Raw genomic sequence first — 17,314 nt, forward strand, 5'->3', positions numbered from 1 at the left:
CTCTGGGCATCTCCAATAGAAGAAAGAAAATACATTACTATATGATGAAATAGAGTGAAAGTGACACTCAGACAATATACCAAGGTCATTCCCCTGTCAAACTTAGAATGTGAGAATAGCTTCACTTGCATAAACATCCTGGTCATTAGTTTTTTTCTGACCGTAATCACGCTAAACTCATTCCTGACTTATAGAGGGATACAAAGCACCTTAAGTAATACAGATTTCAATTTTTCCGTCTTTGAGGCACTCTCCACCTGTCCTCTCCTAGTAATTTACTCATCAATGCACAAATTCTTTATCTGTTAAACTGAGTGTTATAGATTAAGGCTCCTTCCACTACTAAGTGAGGAAACACGGGTCCCTTTGTCTTATAATAAGGAATCAAGGAACATACCGAACGAAAAAAGGTAGGGTGAATAGATAAGGAAGGAAGCTGGTACAGATTTATACACTTAGCTGTGATTACGTGTTTCATATTTACCAGTTGAACTATAAAGGGAAAACTGAAAAAAATCTATCAGCTTGTGATGAGCAAAGGAATTTTGTGGCAGGATGAGAACTTGCTAGTGGGTGTAGGGGAGATAGAAGAGGTAGAAGCAAAGGGGCTTTACCAATTTTCACCCTACCAGCAATGTATAAGAGTAATGGTGTATGATTTTAAAAACTTTACTGTGTCGTGGTACCTGATTATGGTTTTCATTTGCATTTCCCTCATAAATAATGATAATGAATACTTCTTTGTATGTTAGTTGAGCATTTAGATATCTACATTTTTGAACAGTCCATTTTTCAAAACATTGAGTTGTTTGTCTTTTTCTTATTGAAAAGCTACCTTATATGTTTGGATATAACTTGTTTGTCAATAATTGTTTTTCTTCTACTCAGTGGATTGTTTTCTCATTTTCTTAAAGGTACCTTTTGATAAATTAAAGGTCTTAATTTTAATGAAGTCTATTTTATCAGTCTCTTCTTTCATGGTTTTTGTATTTAAGAAAACATTGCCTACCTTAAGGTCAAGAAGATATTCTCCTATGTTTTTTTCTAGAAGTTTTATTGTTTTACCCTTCACATTAGCTCTTGATCCATTTTGAGTTAATTTTGCATATTATGTGAGGAAGGGGTCAGGGTTCATTTTCTCTCATACAGATATTCAATTGATCTAGAATCATTTATTCAAAAGATCATTACTTATACCTGCCTCATAAATCACAAAATTGTGTATGTGTGATGACTTCCCCCAAACAGTCTATTAAGCATATTAATTGAGTGAACAATTCGATTGATATTATACAATTAGTAAAGAATTTTTCAATTGGTTAAAAAAAAAACACAAAGAAGTGAAGGAAGTAAATTCGAAAGGACACAAAATACATATGGTGAAGAGTAGACGTGAATGTTCCTCCCACTCGGTTCCTCAGTACTCCATTTCTTTCTCCAGAAACAATCAAAAGCATCACTGCCCAGATATGCCCAATATCTCTACTTAACTTGTTAGGGTCCTTTAAAAAGTAAGTCCTTTATCCCAAAGTCTACCCCAATTCTAGTTAGTGACTTCTCTAGAAGATTCTGATATTCAGTTTCTATGTGGTTCTGATGCTGAGTGGGTTCCAACATAATTTAAAAGTCCATCTTCTCTCTTTTAAAAAGCATATAGCTGGATTAAAAAAGAAAAAAAAATGCTCAGATAGATAAGGGCTTTACTTTATTGGGGGGATTTAACTTATTTTTTATTGTGACTATATTTATTCCTGCCATTTTATTTTATATTCTCTACTGCTTTTTTAAAAATTCTTGTTGTTTTTTTTGTGGAATTAGCAAGCTTGTTTTCTTTTTTGTTCTAGTAGCTTAGAAATTATACATTTTATTTTTATTCTGCACCTAGACATTGATATTTTAATCCCCATTATATATATTTTTTTCTCTTACAGATTAGAATTAAGCAGCATCTATATCCTGCCCTTGATCAATTCCACTTCCTTCTCCCCCACTTTCTCCTACAACTTAAACAGGGGTGGATACAATTTTTGTAAGCCTGAAGCTTATACAATTTTGGAGATCATCTTTAAAACAATGTGAAATTCTAAATTTAAAAATTCGATGAGAAAGTAAATGTTTCTTGGGTTGAGAAAAAAAATCAGAGCAAACTATAAATTTTAAAATTTTACAGATTTACAAATCTTTAAAAAATGATTATTTCACAAACAATGGAATCCAGAAATATAATATTTTTATTTATTGCCTGGGAGACTTCTAAAGTACTTTTTTCCCCCTACATTTCCTCTCTTAGAAGTTTGCATTTCTGATTATGAGAAGTCTAATCCACAAACTGTCTTCTAGCTGTGTATATTTCAAGCTTGGCACCCCCACTATCTACATAACCTCCAGTGCTGGGTACCATGGGACACAGTCACATTATGATGCAACCCTGGGCTCTACAGCTTTCCTGGGTGAGTCAGCACAGTGGAAAGGAGGATTCCTAAAACCTTCCCTACATCAGGGGAACACTAGTGAGAAAGTTAACTGTTCACAAATTGCCTATGAACCACCTAAATGTATTTCCTTAAATCCAAATTGTGGTTTCCTCAATTCACTTGCCCCCATGGCCAAATCCCCAAAATATCCATGACTGCTCAATGCCACTTGTCTTAAGAAGTATAACAGAAGAATTCAGAGAGGAAACAAAATGATCAAATGATTATTTTACCAAACAAAATACTTTAGTTTTCAACTATTTTACATTTTAAGGAATTTCTTAAAGGATATATATATATATATATATATATATATATATATATATGTATATGTATATGTATATGTATATGTATATATATACATATATATACACACACACACACACATATATATACACACATATATATATACACACGTATATATATACATATATACATATATACATATATATATATTATCACTGTAAAGATTAAAAAGAAATTGAAAACGTGTTACCTCTGGGGAAGGGAAATGGAGACTAGATGATGATGGTGAAGTGGGGGAAAGACTTCTCTTTCATGGTCAACATTCTTGAAGCTTTTATTATTTTTATTTTTTCGTTTGTTTTACTACATACATGTATTACTTATTCAACTTGTGAAAGAAAAAAATAATACAGTTAACTTTTAAAATCTAAAAGACATAAAATATTAAACCATGCAGCTCTTATACCATTTCCTGCTGTTTATCTATAAACTAAAAATGATACTGCTATGGTCTGAATACTTTTGTTCCCCCCGCCCCCCCAAAAAAATAATATGGTGAAATCCTAACCCCCAAAGAGGATGGTATTAGGAAATGGAGCTTTTGGGAGGTGCTTAGGTCATGAGGGTGGAGTCCTCATGAATGGGATTAGTGTTCTTATAAAAGATCCCATGGAGAGCCTTGCCTCTTCCACCACACAATGAGAAAGCACCCTCTGGCTATGAGCCAGGAAGAGGGTCTGCACTTACCAGTCTGGTGACTTCATCTTGGGACTTTCCAACCCCCAGAACTGTGAGAAATTTCTATTGTTTATAAGCTACCCACTCAGATATTTTGTTATAGCAGCCTGAATGGACTAAGACAGATACTTTCTTGCTTTGTTATAGGCTCAAATGTTTATTGTTCACTTGGTTTAAAATTATATTGCCCTGCTTTGAAAATAGCTAACATTTATTTTATGTATTGGGAAGTTCTCCCTCCTACTACTTTTCCTTAAAAAGTTTGTACCTGATAGATGTTATTTCTTTTTAAAATGTTTGATAGGATTCACCAATGAAAAGTACCTGGACCTACAGCTTTCTTTTTAGGAAGATTTTTTAATGAAAAAATTCAATTTCTTCAATTGAAGGTCTATTTAGATTTTTGTTTCATTTTTTGTGCCAGTAGAGTAAGTTATGTTTTGCAAAGAATTTGTCTATGTCATCTAAGTTGTTGAATTTATTGGCATAAAGTTATTCATAATATCTTTTCCTTATTATCTATTTAATGTCTTTGAGATCAGTACTGATACACCTTTTATTCTCCACCTGATAACTTGTGTTGTCTCATTATTTTCCCTTGATCAGTTTAGCTAGGAGTTTAACACTTTTGTTAATCCTTCTAAAGAGCTGTTGGGGTTGTTTTTCTTTTGCTAATTTTGTAATTTCCATTTCATTGCTTTCTTCTCTTACTTTTATTGTTTCCCCTTTTCCACTTTTTTTGAGTTACTTTGCTTTTCTTTTTCTAGCTTCTTAGAAACTTAAGTTACTAATTTTTATAACTTCTTTTCTAACACAAACATTTAGAACTGTAACTTTTCCTCCAAGCATTGTTTTAGCTGCGTACGATAAATTTTGGCATATTGTGTTTTCATTATCATTCAACTTGAAATATTTTCTAATTTCCATTATAATTTCTTTTTTGACCCACTGGGTTAATTAAACCTGTAATGTTAATTTCAAATAGTTGAGTTTTTGAAAGAAATGTCTTACTGATTTTTAATTTCATTGTAATAGCATAGTTTGCAAGACTTCCATCTTTTAAAATTTATTATGACTTGTTTTATGGCTCAGCATTTAGTCTATTTTGATTAGCATACCATGTATACATGAAAAGAATGGATATTCCTGCAGTTGTCATGCATAATGTTCTATAAATGTCAATTAGGTCAAAGCAATTGGTAGTATTCAGATCTATACCTTTACTGATTTTTTTCTAGGTTCTCAATTGCTGAGAAGGGTGTTAAATGTGCTATGGTTGCAGAATTGTCAGTTTCTTCATTTAATTGTGAATTTTTACTTCATGTGTTTTGCTGGCCTTTTATTATTGTTATGTCTTCTTAATGAATTGATCCTCTTCTTATGAATTATCCCTATCTTTGTTAATTTCCTTTGTCTTGAAGTCTATTTCAACAGATACTAATATAGACACTTCAGCCTTCTTTGACCATTGTTTGTATAGTTTATATAATGTTCCATCTTTTTACTTTCAACCTATGTCTTTATTTTTTTTTAATTAAAGTTTATTGGGGTGACAATTGTTAGTAAAGTTACATAGATTTCAGGTGTACAATTCTGTATTACATCATCTATAAATCCCATTGTGTGTCTTTAATTTAAAGTAAATCTCTTTTAGATGGCATGTAGTTGGGCCTTGCGTTTTATCCATTCTGAAAATTTGTCTTTTAGCTTGAGTTTTAACCAATTTATATTTAATATAACCATTATTTTGGTTCTACTTAATGTTATCGCTTTACAATTTGCTTTTGTTTGTCTGATTAGCTTTTTGTTCAGTCTGTGTCTACTTATCCATCATTTTTAGGTTAATTGAATTATAGCCAGTGAGACTACAGATTTCCATATTTTAGTCACCCAGCAAGGTATTAGCTGGCTGAAAAACCCACAAAAACAGGAAACTCACTTCATATCATTAACTTTATCAAATTTTCCATGCCCTTCGAGTTTTTTATTGCTTTTGGTTATATTCCCATGCCTTCAGATAGTTGTTTTGGATGTTTTGTCCATAGTTTATCATTGTGATCTGTGGAACAGGTTGCTCTACAGTAACTACTCTCCATTGCCAGAGGTAGAACCTAATTTTTAAAGATCATAACTACTCTGTCACAATGCTCTTCACTTATACAGTGTCTGATGAATCTAGGTGTTTAATGCCCACCAGTTTGCAGCTGTGGCTTTCTGAAAAAATTCACTAGTAGATCTGTATTTCTTTCATGGATCACTCCTAGCTCTAAAATCTACTATTGGTGGAATCATAAAGAGAAGTTTGCTACGTGATTTTTTTGTGTATGTGTGTGAAATATTTATAATGTCATTAAGAAAATGAATAAGCAATGTATTAAGTGTTTATCTTTGGATAGTAGAATGATAAAGTGATTTGTTTCCTCTTTCATGCTTTTTAGAAATTTCCAAATTTCTATAACTGACATGCTTTATAATTGGAATGAAGGACTTCAATTCTCTTTGAATAAAAGGAATGAAAAGACACTAACATCTGCTGAACACTTATGCACTGGGTCATGAACTAGGCACAGTGCCATTTGAAACTTTAATGATTTTTTTGTAACTACAGGAAAATATCTTTAAAATTAACTGTTAAGGTGCAGTTTAAAAGAATATTTATTTTCCATTCTAATGATGTCCCTGGCTGTTTTTTTAATAGGAGCATTTCCTTGTCCTCCTCAGGTTAACATTAGTGGATGAGTTCTAGACACACATCAATATCTGGGATGCAGTAATAATTGAGAAAAACCAATGCTCTTTCAATATATGCAGGCATTAAATTTGGCCTCTGGCATCTTAGAAGGGGACAATTATCCTATTATCTTCCTGACATTCTTGAGATACCTAAACTGTAGAATTTTGTGTTTCTTCTAAGAAGCAATAAAAAATTTTATTTAATTCAGAAACAATAACACCTTTCATGTAGCCTCATTTAATTTACTAATTTAATTTTTTTCTTCTTACTCTTTCGGAATGCTTAAGTAAGATGAGGACAGTAAGTCCTCACTTAACATCCTGGATAGGTTCTGAAACTGTAAGTGAAACAACATATAAGGAAACCAGTTTTACCATAGACCAATTGATACAAACAAGAGTTAAGTTCTTGTGGCATCTCGTCAAGTTATAATGATATGACGTTGACCAAAAAGACTTTACTCGAGGATCTGCTGTATATTGGATAGTAGAGCAAGGCTGAGCAAGGTAACTCTTCAGCCCTCATTTTCTGAGGACCAAAAACAGTTTCTGTGTTCTTGCCCTAGGGCTCACCCTCAGTGCTTTCTGGGTAAAACTGCCTTGGCTTCCCTCTCCTAATCAGGGAAAAAGTGATTGGATTGTTTCCTGTTTCACCTGAAGTATTTTGGCCCTTTATTTGAACTAGTCACTACATCTTGAGGCAGTTGTAACTAGGACTGCTGTAATGATCTGATGAAAACCTATTCCTTCAATATTACTGGTCATTAATTCTCCAAGACAAGATGTGACATGCCACAGAGCTCAGACAGTTCATCCAGTAGGAGTCTCTTTTGGACAAATATGCCTTTTCTCCTTTGTTCATGACAATTGTATTTCTTTCACAAACTACCAATTTTTCTGAGTTACCACTCCTTAGTTGGACCAATGGACTTTTTTTTTTTTTCACTTCAAAGAGAGGTGCTACTACTATCTTTTCACTTTTAATTGTATCTTACTGTAACTAGTCTTTCTTAGAATAGTAATTTTAAGTAGATATATATTTAAATAGCAAAGCTTGATACTGATACCTATAAATGTTTTCTTTCCCATTATTTTTTCTGCAAATTTTAGTTTGAGGTATTAAAAAAGCTTGTTTTAATCATATGCACTACTTCATGTTTTATGTGCACAATAAATACTTATACCACAGATTGATGTCAGAATAAATCCAGTGATTGGGATATTTGCCTGACAGTGAAAGAGAAGCAGGACACTTGGTATCTAGTTTTCAATATCTAACTTTAAGTAACTTTGACTACCCAGGAATTAAAAAATAAATTCTCTAGTAACAATGGGATCATTGGTTCAAAATAGCTCCATCCTTTTCCCTCCAGTGGCTAAACCTATGGACAGCTATATAATTGATACTAAAGTTGAAAAGAAGTATTTTCCTCTGAAGACTAATTCCCCCTGGAAATCCTCATTAACTAGAATCTAGGTTCAACTTTCTGTAACCTAGTGCAATCTTCTGAACAAAAACAAAATGGATCATGGTTATTTTTTAACTGACATAAAATGTAACTAAGCAAACAACATAGGAGTTCACAGGAAAATGAAGCTGATAAGACTTGAGAAGGATAACATGACTGAGAACATAATGGTCTAGCAGTCTGAGGTGACAATCTGAAGAATGGTCAAGGAAAGACATTCCAAGTCAAGTTCAGGACCTGGCTGAATGGAATCAAGGACAGTGGATTATGCAATTGCCAGATGATACCTGAAGATATGAGGGCATGGACTCTTACATTGGGCACAGATTCTCTGGGTATACAGTAGCAAAGTTCAATGAGACAGCATTTGTCAAGGGTTAGCTTAAGATGAGAAAGAAAGAGAAAGAGGAGAAACTAAGAAGTATAGGATGAGGCAGTAACTTCCCCATCTAGTTTAAGAAAGAGCTCTTCTTCTCTCTTGAAGATAGTCATATTTCGTCTAACACAGGATCATCTGCCATAACAATGAGAGATGAATGGATGAGCTTTCTAAAGAATTGAAAGAGATCAAGTGCTAAGGTCTGAATGATTGGTGGTACCTAGAGAGGTGAGGCTAGGAGGAGAAAGACAATGGAGGATACAGGGGAGTAAACTCATGAATAGCGGTTAAAATTATTAATCACTAGGGAAATTGCAGCAATTTAGTTACAGAACAAACTCACATTTTGTGGTTAAAATTCTCTTAAAAATGTAATTAGATGTGCTCTACTTCCCCAATATATGTAATTTGAAAAAACAATAGTCTGGGGGTAGCCGGATGGCTCAGTTCATTAGAGTGCGAGCTCTGAACAACAGGGATACCGGTTCAATTCCCACATGCGATGGTGGGCTGTGCCCCCTGCAACTAAAGATTGAAAATGGCAACTGGACTTGGAGATGAATTGTACCCTCCACAACTAGATTGAAGGACAACGACTTGGAGTTGATGGGCCCTGAGGAAACACACTGTTCCTCAATATTCCCCAATAAAATTTATAAAACAAAAACAAAACTACTATTTAAAAAAAATAATAGTCTGGATTATGAACTAGAAAGCTTATTATCACAATGTAATGATTTAATGCAATGGGGTGTAATTGTTTACTAATTGTTCCATGTTCCCTCATTTTCTGTTTTTCTCTCTTAGATTTTCAGTACCTCCAGGGCTGGATAAATATCATGCATTGCTTAAAGACCAAAACTCTGAAGCCTGATAAAACAGGTGTAATTCCTACTCTCTTATTTGTGTGGCCTTGAGCAAATTATTAACCTCTTTAAAAGCTTCAGTTTCTTCATGTACAAATGGGAAGCATAAGAATACCTTCCTCATAGGGTTGTGCTGAGGAATAAATAATGTAAAATGAATTAAATGATGTAACATAAATAAAACATTTCTATTTTGTGACAAATAGCACAGTATTTAAGTTGGCTAATGTTGAATAATAGGATGTGTCTACAGTCTTTTCTTCTGTCACGCATGCCTTCAGCTCTGTTGTGGAAGACATATTGTATAAAATGCATTCTCTTTGTTATCACATCAAGTGAAAAGTTCAGGACTGACTTTCACCAAATTTGAGGTTACATTTAGGATGGTCTGACTGAAACTAAAGATTCAAAAATGTGATAATCTCTCAGAAACTAAGGCAGCTGAAACTAAGGCATAGTAACAGGTCCGTGTGACTACTCATTGCAGAGGCATGCCACAGGCAACAAGATGCAAGGGAAGAAATGAACAAGCAAAAAATTCTAAGGGACAGTACTGCAAATGGCAGTTGATTTGCAATCGGCCAATTCCCACATGAGCAACTCTAGGTATATAATTATACGCCAGAGAAAGCATCAGCAGCAAATTATTTCTTTTTATATATTTCTTTTCATGACAATCATTTATATGAGGGTATGAGCATGGGAAAGATAAGTCAATATATTAAACAAATGAAAATTTTACGTTACCTCAAATAATTGCAAATACAAAGCCAAGGAGAACTGGATTGGATTACAGTTTGTAAAGAAACTTTTGGACCCAGCCACTGAGCTTCCTCACCATTTTTCTGTGCTTCCAGAGCCTTGGTTCCTCCCTCCCTTCTGCCAAATAAGCAATGTAAAGGCAATATCAATTTTTAAGTGTAACTTGGATTAGTATAGCTGATTTATATAATAAACTGAAAAGAGCCATTCAAAGAAAAAGGAAAACATATACTATAATTGAAGACATATAACATTCACTCGATCTATATTTTCTAAAACAAAATATATACAAATACATAAAACACATATAAATATAGGTATAATATGCATAAATATAGTTACTAGACAATCATCAGAAAGTATTTAAGGTAAATTGTATAAACTATCAAAATCTGTCATATATTTCTATTTAATGCATCCAAGAACCCTAATGGTTACTGAATGGAAGCAAGCTGACAAGCTGCAAGCTATGTCTAGAAAATTGCTCACTAAGATGATATTAGAAACCTTCTAAGAATAGAAGTAAACGGAAAACAAATAAGTCTAATTGTTTGCGTAGTTGTTGTAAATATTAAATTAAAATATACCACATGGTTTCTAAACTTTCAATTCAAAAGGTCTTGGCTTAAAATGTGAAGAATGCTTTCTCTAAAGTATTCCTAAAATAAAACAAATGCGTAATGGCATAAATAACTTTGATAGAGATCTGTGTTTTATTCTCTTATTTTATTTGTCTGGTTCATAAATGAAGGACTTCAGTCCTTTATTTGGCATCTTTCAGAAGTACAAAATTTACACATATAAAAAAGTAATCATACTTTTATTATGTGATTTCAGAAGGCAAACAAACTGGTGGTTTTATTAATCATTTATTAACCTTATTACCATGCTTCAGACGTAATGTTAAGTATATTGCTTGTGTGTCCTAAAAAAATATTTCTTTAAATGTGGAGGAATAGACCATCTTTTGAAAGACAGAACAAATACAAAACTAAGAACTATCCATGTTCACTTGCCATATAATTTAAGCAACTTTTTTCTTTCTCTTTCTTTTTTTGGAGAATATGAAACATTTTTTCCCTCAAGCAGAGTTTTAAAAAGATTAGTTACTTGGGGCTAATAACGGGCAATAGCAGAGATTTGGTTACTTGATATTGTTGCTATGAGATTTAATTCAACACAACATGTGTGAGACATCCTTGGCCCTTTAGCTCTACTGCACTCTAAGGTATATTGATGTGTGCAGTGATAGATTTTTTTGGTATCATGTGATTGAAGACTTCAAATACCAGGATACAGAGATTGCCCATAATTGGGTAAGGAGTAAAGAACAACTGAAGATTGAGGGGAAAGGCGGAAGGGGGAGGTCATGCTTAGACAAACCAAATTCCTAAAAAAGTAACTCAATAATTTACCTGGTGTGAAGAACTGGTAGCTAAAATAATTTAAAATGAAGATTCCAAAGGCAATGTCTAACTTAGGCATGTAGTAATAATTGTATAATCTATACTTGGACTTCAAAAGTGGGATCCAAACTGATCTATCAGAGATTCTTTAGATCCTAGTAGAATCCTATGTAGAGGCAAGTGGGGGTGGTGGTAAGTGTGATCAGTGGCTTTCAAACATTTTAATAGTGAGCGCTTAAGTTTAAAAATAAAAAAAGCAATCATACACAACATTTTATTAAGACCAATGAAAGCAAACCTGCTCTGGTGGACATGGGGATGAGGAATGGGGATACCCAGCATGTCTCAGTATGACCCCTGGACTTTACACAATTTTAGGGCATTGCCCAAAACAAGAGAAGAGCGCTGGACTAATGACTTCTCCAGTCCTCTATAATCCATTATCAATGATAAACTAGCCTGGCTTTAAAAGATGTATCCTTAGATTTTTACAAATCTCCAAATTAGTCAATACCACCAAAGTATATAATTATTTTCACTCTTCCTTCCAATACAGCATAATTTTATCAGAGTGACTGCACATGCAATAAGTAGAAAACTACAAAAATGTCCTGAAATGACATGTTGGGTAATTCCCTAGGCTCACTTGTTATCTACATGACTTATTTCCTCACATCAACCTTGCATAATAATGTAACTGTTCAGATAAATCCTTTTGCATAGTCCTTTATATAATCCCATTTTGGTTTAATGTTGGGTTTAGTATTTCACTCCAAAGTATGCATAAGCATAATGGAAACTAAAGACAACCCACAATTTCCTTTTTAACGTTAGAAATTATGATGGAAACATAGTGAAAGATTTTGTGAAGTTCATGTTTCAATTCTATATGTCCTGTTAAGATATGATGAAATTCTTGAATCAATGAAATATCAAAACGGAAGAAATTAATGATATCCATTGATTAAAAACCCACACTTAAATACACAAAAGTAAATAAACATAAAGACTGTTCTCTATGGAATTCAAAATGCTTCACAGATGATTCTATATCATTTATGTTAATGAAGGACAGATGATCTTCATTTTAGTTAATTGCTTTAATTTTCCACCATGCCAAATTTTTTACTGACCTGACTGCTAAGTAATTTAAGCTTAGTGTCCTCTTTATCTCTTTGCATCATCCTTTGAGGGGAGAGTTAGTGAATAATAAAAACACACAATTGGACAACAGGTCTAGAAAGGGCAAAAAAGAAATTCTTTTTTTTTTTTATTTCAGGAAAAAAAAAATTCTGAATGGTTTATAATGTGTATAATCAATGGGTAACTACTCTATTTAATCTCATGATTCTCTTGTGAGATAAAATGGGAAAATACAATTTACTAATAAGGAAATATGTGAAGAGAACATATTCACTATGCAAATTCCACACGATTTATCCAATGTCACCCTGAGCTAAGGCTCAGCACAGAATTGAATGATTATTGAAATAATCAAAACATGGCATTGGATTACTAAAGAAGCACCTGGATCTCCTTCTTAGAAAATTTTAAAATAGGATTGGTGCTCATGCTGTTTTTATATAATTTTGTTTAAAAATATGATTATTAACTCTGGGGGAAATAACTTCTTTTAAAATAGCATCCAATATTTTAGTTTGAATTAAAAACTCTTGTTGTTTGTCCTGTTAGACTCAGGACACTGTGTTGTGCTGGATAGGTGCTAAAGGGCAGCAACAAACAGATCTTACCTTCAAGGGACTTTAAATCTAGGAGAGAGTATAAAATGTATGCCAACAGTTATAAAATGTTCAAAGCAGCATTAGTGCTTCAAGAGAGATACACAGAGGAGGGAGTGATTACATTCTGCTTGGAACCTGATAAAAGGTTGAATAGTAGGTAGGGATACAGATTAAATAAGACTGGGCATAAACTGATAATTATTGAAGCTATATATTGGGTACATGGGGGTTCATTACATTATTTTGTCCATTTTTGTCATAATAAAAAGCACTTCTTAAAAAGACTTTATGGGAGATACAAGATGACAGAGTAAACACTGTGCCTGTGTCCTTCCGTGAACACATTAAAATTACAACTAAATTATAGAACAATCAACCTGGAGAACCATCTGAAGTCTAGCCAAACAGAAGTCCTACAACTGAAAATATAAAGAAGCCATGTCAAGACTGGTAGGAGGGGCAGAGAAACGGGCCCCAGACCTCCCTGTGGTGGTTGAGAATCAGGAGGGATATCTCAACCATGGAGATTACTCCTGGAGGATCGAGGGACGGAAGCTTCCCACACCAAGCTCCCCAGCATAGAGTACTGGCTGGGGAGAGAATCCCCCACAACATCTGGGTGTGAAAAACAGTGGGGATTCTGACCATTTGGGTGGGACAGAAGACGGTGGGAAAATGAGACATCCTCTTAAATGGCCCGCACATGGATTCACTCACTCACAGGCACTAACCTTGGGCTCCAGCGCAGGGATGGTGACTCGGGTGGTGGCTTGGAGACATACAGGGGGCAGACTAAGGTGTGTGGCTGCAGGGGGAGGACTGGAGAACAGTAGGCATTTTTCCAGTGAGAAGTTCTCCCATGCAGCTGGCAGGTGGGTGTCATCTTTTCTATGTTGAGCCCATCCCACAGGACAAATCTGGATCTGATTGGCCTGGTAAGCTCTGCTGCTCCACCCTGTTGACTCAGCTGGGAACCCGTCCCACCCAACTCACACACAGCTGGAGGCACTTTCTCTGAAAGCAGTCAGCCCCTCTTGCATTGCACTCTTTCTTGGAAAACTATCAGAGTCTACAGGCCCAGGTGGGCAGTAACTGGCCTCTTTGTGCTCTGAGACTTTTGTTGAGTCATCCAGGCTCAGCACTGGCACCAAACCAGTGCTACATTAACCTGGCAACCAGAACTCTTCCCACTCTAGTGATTCCCTGAGACCCTGCCTCACCCAACTCACATACTGCAAAAGGCTTTATCAGTGGCTGAAACTTAAGTGAGCTGGCAGGTGACAGCAGGCCTCCAGGTGTCCTGCCTTTTTGTGGAGTTACTCCAGACCTGGTACTGGTGGTAGACATCCTCGGTTCACAGTGTGACTTCTCCCATGCATCTCTAGGTTTAGCACAGGCAGCAAAAAACTGCAGATCATTTTGAACTTGGAGGTTGGTTTCAGACCACAGCAGAGCACCACCTGATTATCCCCACAAGTGACACACACAAAGGGTGGTCTAAACAGGCACCAGAGCCCACTGAATGAATCCCACACAGAGGGGTAAGCCTCTTGTACAGTACCCTATAAATTGTGGACATGACCAAACCCACAGCGAGTCAGCCTAAGGATCAATACCATCCACTGATGTGCCAATAGCAATCAAGGCTCAACTATAACAGGAGGGCACACACGATTCACACAAGGGAGACTCCTGGAGGACCCAGCTCAGGTGACCAGGGAGACTGTGCCACTGGGCCCCACAGGACCCCTACTACATAAGGCCACCCAGCAAGACTGGGAGATAGAGGATCCCTACATAATACATAGGAACAAACACAGAGAGGCAGCCCAAATGAGGAAACAAAGAAATGTGTCCTAAATGAAAGAACAGAAAAAAGAACTAAATGAAATGGAGGCAACCAACTTACCAGAGACAAAGTTCAAACAATGGTTAGTTATAAGGATGTTCAAGGAACTTAGTGAGAACTTCAACAAAGAGATGTCATGCACAAAAAGGACATAGAAACCATAAAAAAAGAACCAGTCAGAAGTGAAGAATACAATAACTGAAATGTAGAATGCACTAGAAGGAATCACCAGCAGACTAAATGAAGCAGAGGATCAAATAAGCAATTTGGAAGACAAGGTAGCAGAAAACACCCAATCAGAACAGCAAAAAGTAAAAAGAATCCAAAACAGTGAGGATAGTTTAAAAGACCTCCAGGACAGCATCAAGCATAACAGTGTTTGTAAAATAGGGGCACCAGAAGGAGAAGAGAGAAAGCAAGAGATTTAGAACCCATTTGAAGAAATAATGACTGAAAACTTTCCTAACCTGGTGAAGGAAACAGACATACAAGGCCAAGAAGCACAGTGAGTCCCAAAGAGGATGAGCCCAAACAGGCCCACACCTAGATACATTATAATTAAAATGGCAAAGGTTAGAGAGATGAAGAGAGAATCTTAAAAACAGCAAGAAAGGGCCAGCCTGGTGGCTCAGGTGGTTGAAACTCCGTGCTCCTAACTCCGAAGACTGCTGGTTCGATTCCCACATGGGCCAGTGGGTTTCTCAAACCACAAGGTTGCTGTTTCAACTCCTCAAGTCCCGCAAGGGATGGTGGGCTCTGCCCCCTGCAACTAAGATTGAAGATGGCACCTTAAGCTGAGCTGCCGCTGAGCTCCCGAATGGCTCAGTTGGTTGGAGTGCGGACTCTCAACCACAAGGTTGCCAGTTTGATTCCTTGAGTCCCACAAGGGATGGTGGGCAGCAACCCCTGAAACTAACATTGAACACGGTACCTTGAGCTGAGCTGCCACTGAGCTCCTGGATGGCTCAGTTGGTGGGAATGCGTTCTCTCAACCACAAGGTTGCTGGTTTGACTCCCGCAAGGGATGGTGGGCTGCGCCCCCTGCAACTAGCAATGGCAACTGGACCTGGAGCTGAGCTGCGTCCTCCACAACTAAGACTGAAAGGACAACAACTTGAAGCTGAAGGGCACCCTCCACAACTAAGATTGAAAGGACAACAAGTTGACTTGGAAAAAAGTCCTGGAAGTACACACTGTTCCCCAATAAAGTCCTAGTCCCCTCCCCAATAAAAATAAAAAATAAATAAAAAATAAAAGCAGCAATAGAAAGACAACTAGTAATTTATAAGGGAACTCCCATAAGACTGTCAGCTGATTTCTCAACAAAAACTTTATAGGCCAGAGGGATTGGCAGGAAACATTTAAAGTGATGAAAAGCAAGGACATACCATCAAGATTACTCTCCCCAGCAAGGCTATAATTTAAAATCAAAGAACAGATAAAGAGCTTCTTAGACAAGAAAAAGCTAAAGGAATTTATCACTACTAAACTAGTATTACAAGGAATGTTAGAGGGGCATCTTTAAGATGGAAAAAAATAATATCAAAATTATGGTAATAAAATGGCAATAGCTACATATCTATCAACAATTACTTTCAATATGAATGGATTAAATGCTCCAATTAAAAGACATAGGAGGGCAGAATGGATAAGAAAACAAATCCCTTACATTTGCTGTGTACAAGAGACTCACTTCAAATTAAAAGATACACAGAGACAGAAAGTAAAGGGATGGAAAAAGATATTTCATGAAAATGGTAAAAAAAACAAAAAAAACTGGGGTAGCAATACTTACACCAGACAAAACAGACTTTAAAACAAAGGCTATAACAAGAGACAAAGAAGGATCCAGTAATTCCACTTCTGAGTATTTATCCAAAGAAACCCAAAACACTACTTCGAGGGGACATGTGCATCCATATGTTCATTGCAGCATTGTTTACAATGGCCAAGATGTGGAGGCAGCATGGGTGTCCATCAATGTTAGAATTAATAAAGAGGAGGTGGTACATGTATACAATGGAATATTGTTCAGCCAGGGAAGGGAGTGGGTTCTTGCCATCTGTGGCAGCAGGGATGGACCTGGAGGGTGCTGTGCTGAGTGGAGTGTATCAGACAAAGAAAGACAGATGCAATGTGATTTTACTTATATGTGGAATCTAAAGAACAAAATAAATAAACAAACAAAACAGAAACATAGATACAAAGAACATTTTGATGGTTGCCCGATGGAAGGAGGATTGAGGGTGTGTGTGAAAGAAGAAGTGATTAAGTACAAATTGGTTGTTACAAAGTAGTTATAGGGATGTAGTTATAGTGTAAAGGATATAGTCAATAATATTATAATAACTATGTATGGTGTTAGATAGGTATTGGATTTATCAGGGGCATAGTTGGGAAAGGGGTTAGGGGGCAGGGTGAAAAAGATGAAGGGATTAAGAAGTACAAATTGGTAGTTACAAAATAGTCATGGGGATGTAAAGTAAAATATAGGGGATATAATCAATAATATGGTAATAACTATGTATAGTGCCAGGTGTGTACTAGACTAGTCAGAGGGAACACTTCTTAAATTATATAAATGTCTAACCACTATGTTGTACACCTGAAATTAATATAAAATTATATTGAATGTCAATAAAAGCCTTAA

The 17,314-nt window shown here is 35.7% G+C and overlaps 1 long non-coding RNA gene across 26 annotated transcripts in view; it reads left to right on the forward strand.

The window, feature by feature from the left end:
* LOC109448666 (uncharacterized) overlaps positions 1-10,370 on the forward strand; it is a 36,764-nt gene extending 26,394 nt beyond the window's left edge. For 13 of the 26 annotated variants that reach the window (XR_016020663.1, XR_016020651.1, XR_016020660.1 and 10 more), the window contains one exon: positions 1,932-9,110. This is a non-coding gene — a long non-coding RNA (uncharacterized LOC109448666). Of the gene's footprint in view, positions 1-1,931 lie in introns of all 26 variants that reach the window. The other 13 variants (XR_016020665.1, XR_016020667.1, XR_016020672.1 and 10 more) reach the window with 5 other exon arrangements.
* Positions 10,371-17,314: the final 6,944 nt, after the last annotated feature.

The sequence above is a fragment of the Rhinolophus sinicus genome, chromosome 3 (assembly GCF_057876585.1).
Source record: "Rhinolophus sinicus isolate RSI-liver-muscle chromosome 3, RSI-T2T, whole genome shotgun sequence".
Taxonomy (NCBI): Eukaryota; Metazoa; Chordata; class Mammalia; order Chiroptera; family Rhinolophidae; genus Rhinolophus; species Rhinolophus sinicus.